This window comes from Hermetia illucens, chromosome 3 (genome assembly GCF_905115235.1).
Source record: "Hermetia illucens chromosome 3, iHerIll2.2.curated.20191125, whole genome shotgun sequence".
Taxonomy (NCBI): Eukaryota; Metazoa; Arthropoda; class Insecta; order Diptera; family Stratiomyidae; genus Hermetia; species Hermetia illucens.
In genome coordinates, this window is record NC_051851.1 from 116,944,739 (window position 1) to 116,956,544 (window position 11,806).

Below are 11,806 nucleotides of genomic sequence, written 5' to 3' on the forward strand. Positions count from 1 at the left end.
TTGGTGTAACTGATCGTCTCCATATTTAACCAATTCGGCTGTAATTCCATCGGCTCCTGGCGACTTATGATTTTTAAGCCGATGAATTGCACGGACTGTTTCTCCTATACTTGGTGGTGGCAGTATTTGTCCGTCGTTTTCAGTTGGCGGGACCTCCAGCTCGCCGATGTTCTGGTTGTTCAGTAGCTCATCAAAGTGCTCAACCCATCACTTCAATATGCCCATTTTTGCAGAAATCAGTTTTCCCTCTTTGTCTCGGCAGGATGAACATTGAGGTGTATAAGGCTTCATCATGCTGACTTGTTGGTAAAACTTCCGCGCCTGGTGTGGTTACTTCCTGTACCTTTGTAGTTCACAGACTTGGTGGCTCTCAGGCTTCCTTTTTCCGTCTGTCAAGTCGATTCTCCGCTCGACGGAGTTCTTGATAAGTCTCTGCGCGTGCCCGCGTTCTTTGAGAATGTAACATTACTCGATATGCGGCATTCTTCTGTTTTGAAGCTAGCTTACATGCATTGCCAGCCTTTCCGACTTTTTTTGCGGCTGGGGCTAAGTATCTTTGTGACCGTGTTTTTGATAACGTTCTTCAAGTGGTTGTGAAGATCGTTTTTTGATGCTTCCTCTCCAGGGTCTTTGTTGACTGCGGTTACTGCGGCATCCATTTTGACCTTAGTTATAGGTGTTGCGGAGGGTATTGTTGTGAATGGCTTCAGTGTTAACTCTCACCTGATTGTCAGAGGGTGGTGTTATTATTCGAGCGAGCTCGGAGCACCATGCCAACGGGATAGTGATCCGGGTCGATATTGCCCCCCACCCCCTATATGTTTTGATATTCATCAAGGTGGCGCCGTTCAATCAGCACGTGGTCAATTTAGTTGAAAGTGGTCCCATTTGGAGAGGCACACGTATGTGTGTGGACCGCTTTCCACGCAAACCAGGTACTTCCAACAAGCATTTCGTGCAATACTGCTAACTGAATAATCCGAAGTCCGTTATCATTGGTATCCCAATGTAAGCTATGGTAACCGACGTATCGCCTGAATACGGGCTCTGTCCCTACTTGACTGTTAAAATCTCCAAGTATGATTTTGATATCATACTTGGGACAGGCTTCGAGGGTCCGCACAACTGCCTCCTTCTCCTGCTCTGCAGTCTCATCTGTAGGGGCGTGAACGTTTATGAGGCTTATATTTCTAAACTTGCCTCGCACATGCAGAGAGCATAGCCTTTCGCTTATATTTTCAAAGCCGATAACAGCAGGTTTCATTTTATGGCTGGCCTACTCAGAGCACATGGTTTACTGGATGGCCGCTATAATATATGGTGTAGCGGCTCTTCTTCAGGAAACTGGTCCCTGTCCATCCCATCTCTTGCAACGCTGTTACGTTGGCCTTATATTGGGACAGGGTATCGGCTAGTTGCTCAGCAACATTTCTTCTGTACAGGGAGCGCACGTTCCATGAGAAAATGTGCAAATCGTTAATCCGTTGTCGTTGCCGGGTTCATAGTTGTAAAATCCATCCTGTCCGAGGCTCCTTCCGTGACTTCGTAACATCGGTTTTGCGTGTAGGGTTGTTAGCCCTACCCAACCCCCAACCTGGAGGACCAGTTGGTACATTTTGTCCCGTTTTTAGGCACAGAAGACTCGCCTTCATCCTTCTCCGTCTGCAGATTTTTATAAAGAAAGAATTCCCAGCGATCACCACGTGGAGGTGGAGATAGGGTATGGTAGTAGAGCTGTTGGTGTTGGTTCAGCAGGCGTTTCCCAGTGTGTAAAATTTCAAGTGTTGTAAAATTTTTAAGCTTATTCGTTTCAGATAAAAATTGGAGTCTCTACACGTCGCTATGTTCGAAATATGATTCATATAATGTCGAAATTTAATTAAATTCCAAATAATTCTCTTCACTTAACAAAATTCTAAAAAAAGTGGGTGAAACTAAGCCTTCCGATGTGGTTTCCCCCTTTAAGGGGTTAGTTTACTGTCGAAGGAAATTTTTCAATTTTTTTGCTTACATATTTTGATAGCATAGTAAGTCAAGAATATCTGTTTAATGCCGATTCCACGCGTTTGGTAATCGTTGCAGAATCCAAATCTCCACAAATGTGTGAGTTGATTTCGGGGACCAAACATCGCCATCCATTTGTTTGCAAGTGGGTTTGTGTTTTATGAGCAGAAAACGAAAACTGTTTTAATTTGTCCAAAAAATTGACACTCGATTGGATTGGCTGGAAGTGCTTACAACCCTACATAATAATAATAATCGTTGGCGCAACAATCCATATTGAATCACGGCCTTGGAGTGTGTTAGAGCACTCCATTCAAGACCGTAACGGTACACTACAGGTTTGACTCAGAGACTCATTCACAGTTGACTCGACTGATATCCGACATCCAGTCACGATAACAAATCCTTCTGCCACCATTGAGATTTGAACCGTGACTTTCCACTACGACAGCCCAGCACTCTAACTTGAGCCCACCCTACATAAGCCAAGCCAAATACTCTATCCATTCGGTTGAATTTGCGATGGCGTGGTGAGGTTTGACAAACTTGTTAATCCGGCATAAAAATTCAAGTCAATATTTAAATTCGCTTAGATTCTACGGCCTTTAAACCCCCCTCCTTTCTGTTACACTTTTCGGAGCATAAGCGACTTCGAAAGGCTCGAACATCTGTTTTACGTAATATATACTTTGCATATATTGTATCTATGGATGTATGTATGTTATGTGAATAATGCGTATTACAGAATGTATACCTTATACTATTCATTCTAATTTCGGAGTATAAACATTATAAGAAGTGTCCAAAATGTTCAACTCTGGTAAAGATTTGATTGGTGCTGGTATCCAAAAAAAATATGGTTTCATAGGCAACAAGTACATTATTTCCGAAGATGCAGATAATGCAAGTTCTTTTGAAAGAAAATCAAATAATAGTACAATATATCAGATTAACACAGATCCAACAATATGATTATTATTGTTATTCTGTTCAGGGGAAATCGCACCGCGTCCTTAAAGAACTATTGTGCCCCTTTTACTGGGTATAGTTTACCTATTAACTATAGTATCTCAAGGAAGCCTATATCCGTTAGGAATTTTAGTATATTCGGTACTTCCAACTCCTGCAACTTTGCATCTGGTATTAAGTGTTCTCCCAGGTGCCTTGGCCTACTTTGTGCAATTGCCGGACACTATCGCAGAACGTGTATGGTGGTTTCAACACACTGCGCATTGAACATGCATGCAGTATCCGTAGATTTCCCTAGCTTCCCTAGGTGATAGTTTAGTTGGCAGTGACCAGTGTGAATTCCCACTTAGATTCGAAGGTTCTTCTTGGTAAGGTGTGGGCTAATCTTCGCTATTCCCCGCTATCTTGGCTCCTATAAAGATGGCTTAGGTCTGTTCTGAGCCTTCTTAAGGGCCTCTTCTGATTTCAGGCCTTCCTTTAAATAACGCAGGTACTATTTATCACCTGTGGCATTGAGACCTGTCTCCTTCCTGGCGTCTGATATATTGATCTCAGACGTGCTTTTGCTTGTCCTTGCTTTTTGGGAAATGGTATTTGCTGATTGTTGTCCTCGCAGTATACCAATGTTGACCTTGGATCTCCTGCTGACTTCCAAATTTCCCTTTTTGGGTGTAATCACCTGGCTCTCAGTATTTCCGAGATGTGCCTCCACCTGGTTAACCAGTTTGTGTCCGGACCGGGTCCCGCTTGTTTTGTTGTAGTTTTCTTTGTTTCTGTAATGTTACTTATTTGATTCCCACGAATATGGGGGTTAGAACGTTCACCGTGCCTTTGCCCCGTAGCACGGTAAGGTCAAACTTACTCACTGGGACCACTAGGTACCAGTGAGACTTCCTTCGAATACAGTCAGTTACCCCCGAGTGCAAACTCTACAATGGGTTCGCATGAAACCCTGTGTTGGGGGAGGTGTTTTTCAACTCCCCAGTCTAGATCCGTAGCGTTTTGTTAATAGTAAGGTCACCTCGTACAGGGCATGGCTATCACCACTCACTAACAACCTTGGTAGACGAGATGATTGGCCCTTGGAAAGCCAGGCATCACCCTAGAGGAAAGACAGCTCGCTCTCAGATAGAAGTAGGTTGACCAAAGAGAGCTATATTCAGTCTATCCTGCAATGCACTGCTAGACCCCAATATGATGTATTATTAGTTTCGGCCTTGGGTTAAGCTTGAAAGTATCTTGAAATATGAAACTTGTGATAGTGACCTATGTTAGGTTAAGAAAAATAAGCAAACGAATCGGCAGAAAAAAGCAGAAATTAGCTGCTGCGCAGATATTAGGGTAAATAAGTCGGCAAACCGGAAGTTGGATGCTTCAGCTATGAAAGATTTTGTGTATTTCTTATATAAAAATATTTGAGTGGATATTTGTCCCATTAGAATCTAGCACGTAATAAAAAAATTACATCCCCCTTTTGCAAATATGGGGCCCCCTCCCCCCCAGACGGACAGACAGACAGTAAACCTCATACATATCGTCAGGCAAGATTCGCAGAATAAGGGTAAGCTCAAGATTTTTTCAAATTTTACAAGAGTCAGTTACAACTGCGCGAAGTAAAAATGCTTCAAATTTTGCACACTATCTATCGCACATTTTAACACAAATAATTATTTTTTTGTTAATTCTCCAAACTTTTTTCGAAAAGTTTTGCGTTTTGAGGGCATGACAGTTCAGCTTAAACATAGTTGAAAATTAATGGCCCAACGGATTAGGCTACCGTAGCGGAAGGTTATGGTTCAAATCTCATTGGTAGCGGAGGGATTTGTTGTCGTGACTGGATGTCAAATACTAGCCAACTCAGCTGTGAATGAGTACCTGAGACAAATCAGGGTAATAATCTCGTGCGAGCGCAAAGCTGACCACATTGCTTCCTATAGTGTACTGTAGTGTACCGTTACGGCTTTGAATGAATGCCCTTTCAAAGCTCTGATCTAATATGAATTGTTGCGCCAACGATTGTTATTATTATTCAACTCGATGTGGTTTTGATATTTTTTCTCGTGGGGAGTAGCAATTTGACGCAACGATGCAAATTTGACCTACTATAACTTTGTTAATAATGGTAGCATTTTCCCCCAATTTTCTAGTATGATGCTTCCTATTAAAGTCTACCTTTTCGTTCTATTGTACGGATCTAGAATGAGCTTAAGGGGCGTTCGCAGTAAATAAAATTTCATACTATACTATTATTGAGCTTATTTGGGGAGATATTGTATGGACCGCCACATTTTTTCCAGATTGTTATATTGGGTAGTTTCGGAGAAAAGGTCTTTGAAACAATTGATCCTTTCCAGACCTGTACTCCTCCCATTTTCAACCAATGATATCTGCCTCTAAAAGTACTTATTTAGACCTCTGGACCACATGACTATATTCAGTGAAAAAAAATGAATAGCCCCCTTTTGCATGTATACTGACCCCTTCTCCCATCAAACTAAAGGTTTTATTTTCAACAAAACCTTAAAAGAACAGGGGAAAATAACTTTTTTAAATATAGGAACTTAGAATTTGACTTGTATGTCAATTATTCTCACTAATTATGATTATATGTATTATATAGAATAAAAAGTTCACCAAGATTTTGCATCGCCCAATTCCTTTTTCTCATTCAGAACTATTGAAGCGCTGGACTAAGGCAGACACTTTTTTGTACTTTTTGTAGATATATACAAGAAGCAAGTCGGAATACCGGAAGTTGGGTGCTTCAGATATAAAGGTTTTGTATTCATGTTACCTCTCACTGGTGGCAGTGAGATTTGTATCGTGATTTGACGTCGGATACCAGTCGACTCAGCTGTGAATGAGCATCTGAGTCAAATCAGAGTAATAATTTCGGACGAGTACAATACTAACCACATTGCCTGCTGCAGTATACTGTAGTGTACCGTTACGGTCTTGAAAGGCCCTGAATTAATATGGATTGTTGCGCCAACGATTATTATTATTATTATTCATGTTATATAAGGACGTTTTTCTTTTCGCGAATAGCTATGAATTCAAAATATTCCTTCATATATTTCTCTGATGTGTCCAAAGTGGCAATGACAAAGTGAGTGGTTACTTAAAAAAATTAGTTTATCAGAAATCGCAAAAAAAACCGTTTGTTGCTAAGGAAGTGAATTTTCTCTTTCTTCAAAGCCAGCGGTTTGCTTTTCATTCCTTTCCTTTTGGCATATTTGAATCTACTCATAACGTAAATAAAACCTTATTAAAATCGGTTTCCTGTCTGTCTGAATTATCAACTGTATCAAATGAAAGATCTCAGTTAGTACCTTCCGAAGCCGGTCTTGACATTTGTTGGAAAGGTGTGGAGTTCGAGGGTCGAAAGTGATAATTTATTTCACGGGCCCATTCTTAGGATCTACCCAGCCGGAAAATTTGAAAAACAAACAAGATGCTGCCACTTTATGGTGACTAAGTTCCGAAAGATCCTCCATACCGATGCCTGTTCAAATAAAGTAAGTAAGTAACTACAATTTTTAGGAATTGCTGCAAAACTCCCTAAGTTCATCCTAGAATCTATAATATAGAGCAGTTTCGTGGAAATCGCACTATTACTAACAAAGTTATAATGTATCAAAGTCTTTGCTTCTGTGCAAAATCAACACTTTAAATGTCAATATCACGCGAAAGTGGATATTCTCACATAATATAATGGGATACATGTCCACGCAAATGGTTTTATGAAAGAAATACACAAAACTTTTCATACCTGAAGTGCCTAGCTTCCGGTTTCCGACTTGTTATGTTTTTATGAAGATAATTCGCAAATATTATTTTGTATTACGTGAAGTGTTGTAAGTGTTATCTAACGACAACTGTTTGTATTACAGTTTAGCGGGCTATTTAATAATGGCGGAGCGAGTAGCTTCTCAAATTACTACCTTCTATAACTTTGTTAGTAATAGTTGGATTGCCTTCAAACTTTCCAGAATTGTGTCTTATATTCTTGCTTATAGGGTTGTCAAATTTCATACTTCTAGCATAAACTTAAGGGTCTTCGGGTAAATTTTTAAAATATAGTTATATGCTATTGTTAACTTTATTTGAGCAGGTATTGGAATGGGAAGTATTTTGACGCCTAGATTTATTGTAGAAATGCATCGCTGTCATTTTTTTCAGATATCTGGTTCACTTTTTGGGGCATACATTTTGAGTCCTCACTCGTCTGTGTTTCACTCAATGTAAAAAACGAGATTATTTTCGAAAAGTACTGATTGAGCCCTTGCATTTGATATTCGACATGACCATATTCTGTGAAAAAATATTTGCTCCCCTATTTCGCATATATGATAGACATTATCTTACATTATAGACAGACATTAAGCCGGTTATTAAGGATTTTTTTTCACACAAAGGGCATCAAATGGCATTGATGAAATGAGGACAATAAAGATAGGAGACTACAGCTTTGAAACCGTTGATAATTTCTCCTATCTGAGGTCGAAAATCAAAGCTCTTACTGTACAAGACAATGATTTTGATAGTCCTCATGTATTCCTGGATGACTTGACTTTTTAGAAAAAAATGCGAGCTCTTAGTCGCATTCCAGAGAAGAATCCTCCGAAGAATTGATGCCCCGTACAAAAGGAAGGACGATTCTGTAGCCCATATACAGACCAAATGTATGAGCGATACAATGATCGATTGGTTGTGGATCAAATCCGGCTCAATAGGCCTTTATATATTTCTAATACAACAACCAATCTGTGATATTGGATCACTAAAGGTGTTTAGGATCTTCTACAATGTGAGATCGACTAGACTAAGGGCCTGTATTCTGATATCAAATCTGTTAGAAGCAACCACGATGAGGTAATTCTGTGTCCAGGAACTAACTGCGGTCATTTTACAATACCAAGTTAATGGTAAGAGGCAAGGTGCCATGGTTACCTCTGTGTATCTTCCCTATGACTTTCTCTGTGCTTCACCGACGCAAGAACTAAGGGAGCCGGTAGTGTATGCGGAGTCAAGGGGTCTTGAACTCTTAACAGGTTGAGATGTGAATGTTCTATATATTGTTTACTGAAGAAGCAAATCCATTCCTCGAGAGAGAACCTACTTGATTTCATCACTTTAATTGGTCTCTGAGTGCGTACGGACAAAGTCGGAATTCTAGGAAAACGGGTTGGGAAAAGTTCAATAAGTTTTTTGCAAATAAAGTGGAATTCCTTAAGACCTTTCGCGATACAACTCAACTGGAAACTTTGAATCATACACTTTTAGAGTACGTTGAAGAGGCTTGTCCCGTTACTCGAGGGAAGGAGTCGTAGGACCTGTAAAGGACATTATCTAAGCAGCGGTGCTAAACGAGGGTACAGAGCACGTACAGCCATTGGACTACCTCTTGGTAGAAGATTAAGGAAATCTTCATACTAAAGCCAGGAAAAGATGACTGTTCGAATCCAAACAACTTCAAACAGTTCAGTTTAACAGCGACAATGGCTGAAATGCCTGGAGGGTCTGGTTGAACGTCACTTTCACGAGAATGCAACAACATGCTTACCAGCGTGGAAAGGCTTTTGCGTCTGCTCTCCCCACAACGCACCCTTTATTTGATTGACAGTAAATAAAGGGAATGTTCTTTCAGAGATTAGAAGAACAACCCTTCAACTTCCCAAAGAAATGAAATGTCTCTAGAATATTCTAGCTAAGAAGTTCCTTGGGAACAAACATATATAAAATATGAAACGAACTCTTACAGCTTATGGGTTGTGGAAGCGGAGGTTTGCTTCGACACGGGGACTTAGACCTCAACAATGTGAAATGAACGAAAAGAAAAAGGTTCTGGAGGAGTAGTTTAAAGAAAATGTGGAGTGGGCTTTTTTCTCGGGACAAAATGCAACCGATTTTCAGGCTGATATGTATGTGGTCCTGAAGACAACAACCTGGGTGATTGACAAGCGATCTGCAGCTCTGAGGGCATTGAGCAGTTTTTTGATCAACTTAAAAATCGGCCAGGAATGTAGAAATGACACTTTGGTATATAGATATGTAGAAATGTATGCACCTGGTAACCGGATGTGCTTACTTTCACCTCGAAAGAGACTGCAGAAGTCAGAACATCATAGTTTTTACCGACAGCTCTGTGGCTATAAATGCACTCCAATTCAAACAAGTAAACTCTCTAAACTGGTGGGGGCGTGGCCTAACAGACTAAATATGCTAATGTGTACAGCAGGGTCTTGATAGTCCAGATACTTAGAATGTATAAAGTTAACTATAAAGCGTCTTAGAATTATGATCGGAATACTCACAGATCATAATAGGATAATCTATCATTTATTAAAACCGTATCCTAACGCAGTGAAACGTCTACACATATTCTGCCCAGCACTCGCGCACTTAATTCTCAGAGGCAAGAAAAAATAAATAAACACGTATAGATTTGTTTATTACACGGAGGTGTAAAAGTCTCGCTCTAACTCAGCGTGTGAAATTCGTACACTGTAGATTGCGCTGGCCGACAAGCCATTGCTGCTTTCAACGATGGGTAGCAACTTGTTGTAGATGACTCTCTCCATAATCTACCCCATTGTATCCAACAAGCAGATCGGGCGATATGATGCTAATTATTGGGTTCGGAAAGCAACACCAACTTTTGCTTTTTACATCGAGCAGGGAATTTTCCTTCTTTCAGGCATGTCTCGAGGGTGTTTGCGAAAACGTCGGGCCTAGTCTTCACTGCCATCTTCAAAGGTTCTGTTAGGAATGCCATCTAAACCTATAGCTATTTTGTCGTTGATTTGACCACATATTAGCCGCAGCCTCCTTCCTCACTTATTGGATGGAGATTGGATTGGTATTACGCACTCGTTTTGCGGCCCCACCATTTGTTCTTCATTGTTTTCGTCGTGAGGAAACCGAGTTGCAACCATCTCTTTCAGGAGTCATGGGTGGGTTTGTGTGTGGCTCCTTTCGACTGTCGCTACCGAGCTTTTTCCTTAGCACTTACTCAAGTCTCCTTGTCCGAAAACATGCGGCTCCAAAACTTACGATTTTATTTTTCCACCAGTAGTAAGCTTCCGTCACCCACTTTGACTTGATCCTTTTGTGAATTTTTCTCTGACTGTACCATCCAGGGGAGCTCTTTTTCGAGTTCGATTCAGCTTTGATTTCCATGCAGATTGTGTGGTGATCACTGTGAGTATAGTCCTCACTGACTTGCTAAGCAACTCTTCCGGCTAAAGTGGCGCACATGTATGTCTATACACCCCGGGCGCCTACTCTGAAAGTGTATGAGGTCCCAACAATCGCTAATATCACCACTAGCTCCGCGAATGATTCGAGCAGAACACTTTCTCTCACATTTGTTTTCCGGCTGCCCCAATCAGGGGCCCATGTGATAAAATCTCCTATGATTTTTGGTTAACGTCCTCTTGCGTCCAGAACTAGGGCACTCAATATCTGCTTATACTAAACAAGGTGATATATGTGGTTGCGTTTCGCTTTCACGATACAAATCCCACTGTCACCAATTAGATTTGCACTGCGATCATCCGTACGACAGCCTTGCGATCTAATCACTCAGCTATCCGGACACAGCACCAATGAGCTTGCAGCATATATTTAATTTTGCGGACACTTACGACCTTGTACTTGTCAATATATGGTTCATTAAATGATTCGTCCATCTTCCTTCATTTCAACAGCAAAACGCAAATCGACTATATTCGCATAAGACGCCGACATATTACAACCATCACTGACGGCAAGGCCGTTCCCTATGGGACCATCGCACCTCAACATAGGCCGTTGACTGTAGTCTTGCGAATAAAGTCACCGATAAAACAGCGTGAGGAAGGCATTGGCTCCACGTATTAAATGGTGACGATTTTGTGAGAAAAAAGCAGAAATAATCACTTACGCGATTACCAACCATTACGAATCTAGAAGAACCTTGGGACCAAGTTAAAAACACGATCTACAAAGTGGCTTATATGAAACTCACCATCTGAGTGGCAAGTAAGTACCACAGTTTCAATATGGAAAAAAGAAGGCAGCCTAGCTGAAAGCTCAAATTACCGTTCGATCTGTTGCTGCTCCACACCATGAAGATTTTTGAATGCATTCTTGGAAACAGTATTGGCGAAATCGTTCAAATAACCGTGATTCAAGCCGGGTTTTTTAAGAACTGCGGAACTGCTGAAGTAATACACGCTACTCGGTTACTCGTGGAGAAACACCGTGAGAAGCATCCCCCTCTTTAAATTGCATTTCTAGATCATGAGGAAGCGTTCGGTTAAATGTCTAAAAAATGGTAATATGCTATTATTAATTCTATTTAAGCAGATATTGGGATGGGACGCATTTTGAATCCTAGATTTCGTATGGTGCACCATTGCAATTTTATCCTGATTTTTCGGTTGGGTAGATTCTGAGAATGAAACTTGTTACACTTTTTGGGGCACACATTTTGAGCGTTCACCCGATATCAAAAATATCATCAGTTTCGACGGATTGAGCCCTTTCATTTGACACCCCACATGACCGTGTTCTCTGAAAAAAAAGTTACGTCACCTTGCACATGTATGGGCAGTCTCCCCTTAAACTCAACAGAAAATGGCGCTGTATGTAAGGGATTCACAGGCCACACGCTGTCGCCTTCTATGGTCCTGAGTGTTGGCCGACTAAAAAAGACAATGAACAGCGTTTCGCGTTAATGGAGGCAAAAATCTTGCAGTGGGGTAATACGCATTGATCACATCCGAAATCAATATGAGGTTGTACCGATCGTGGAAAAGTGACAAGAGAGGTGTCTTCGATGGTATTG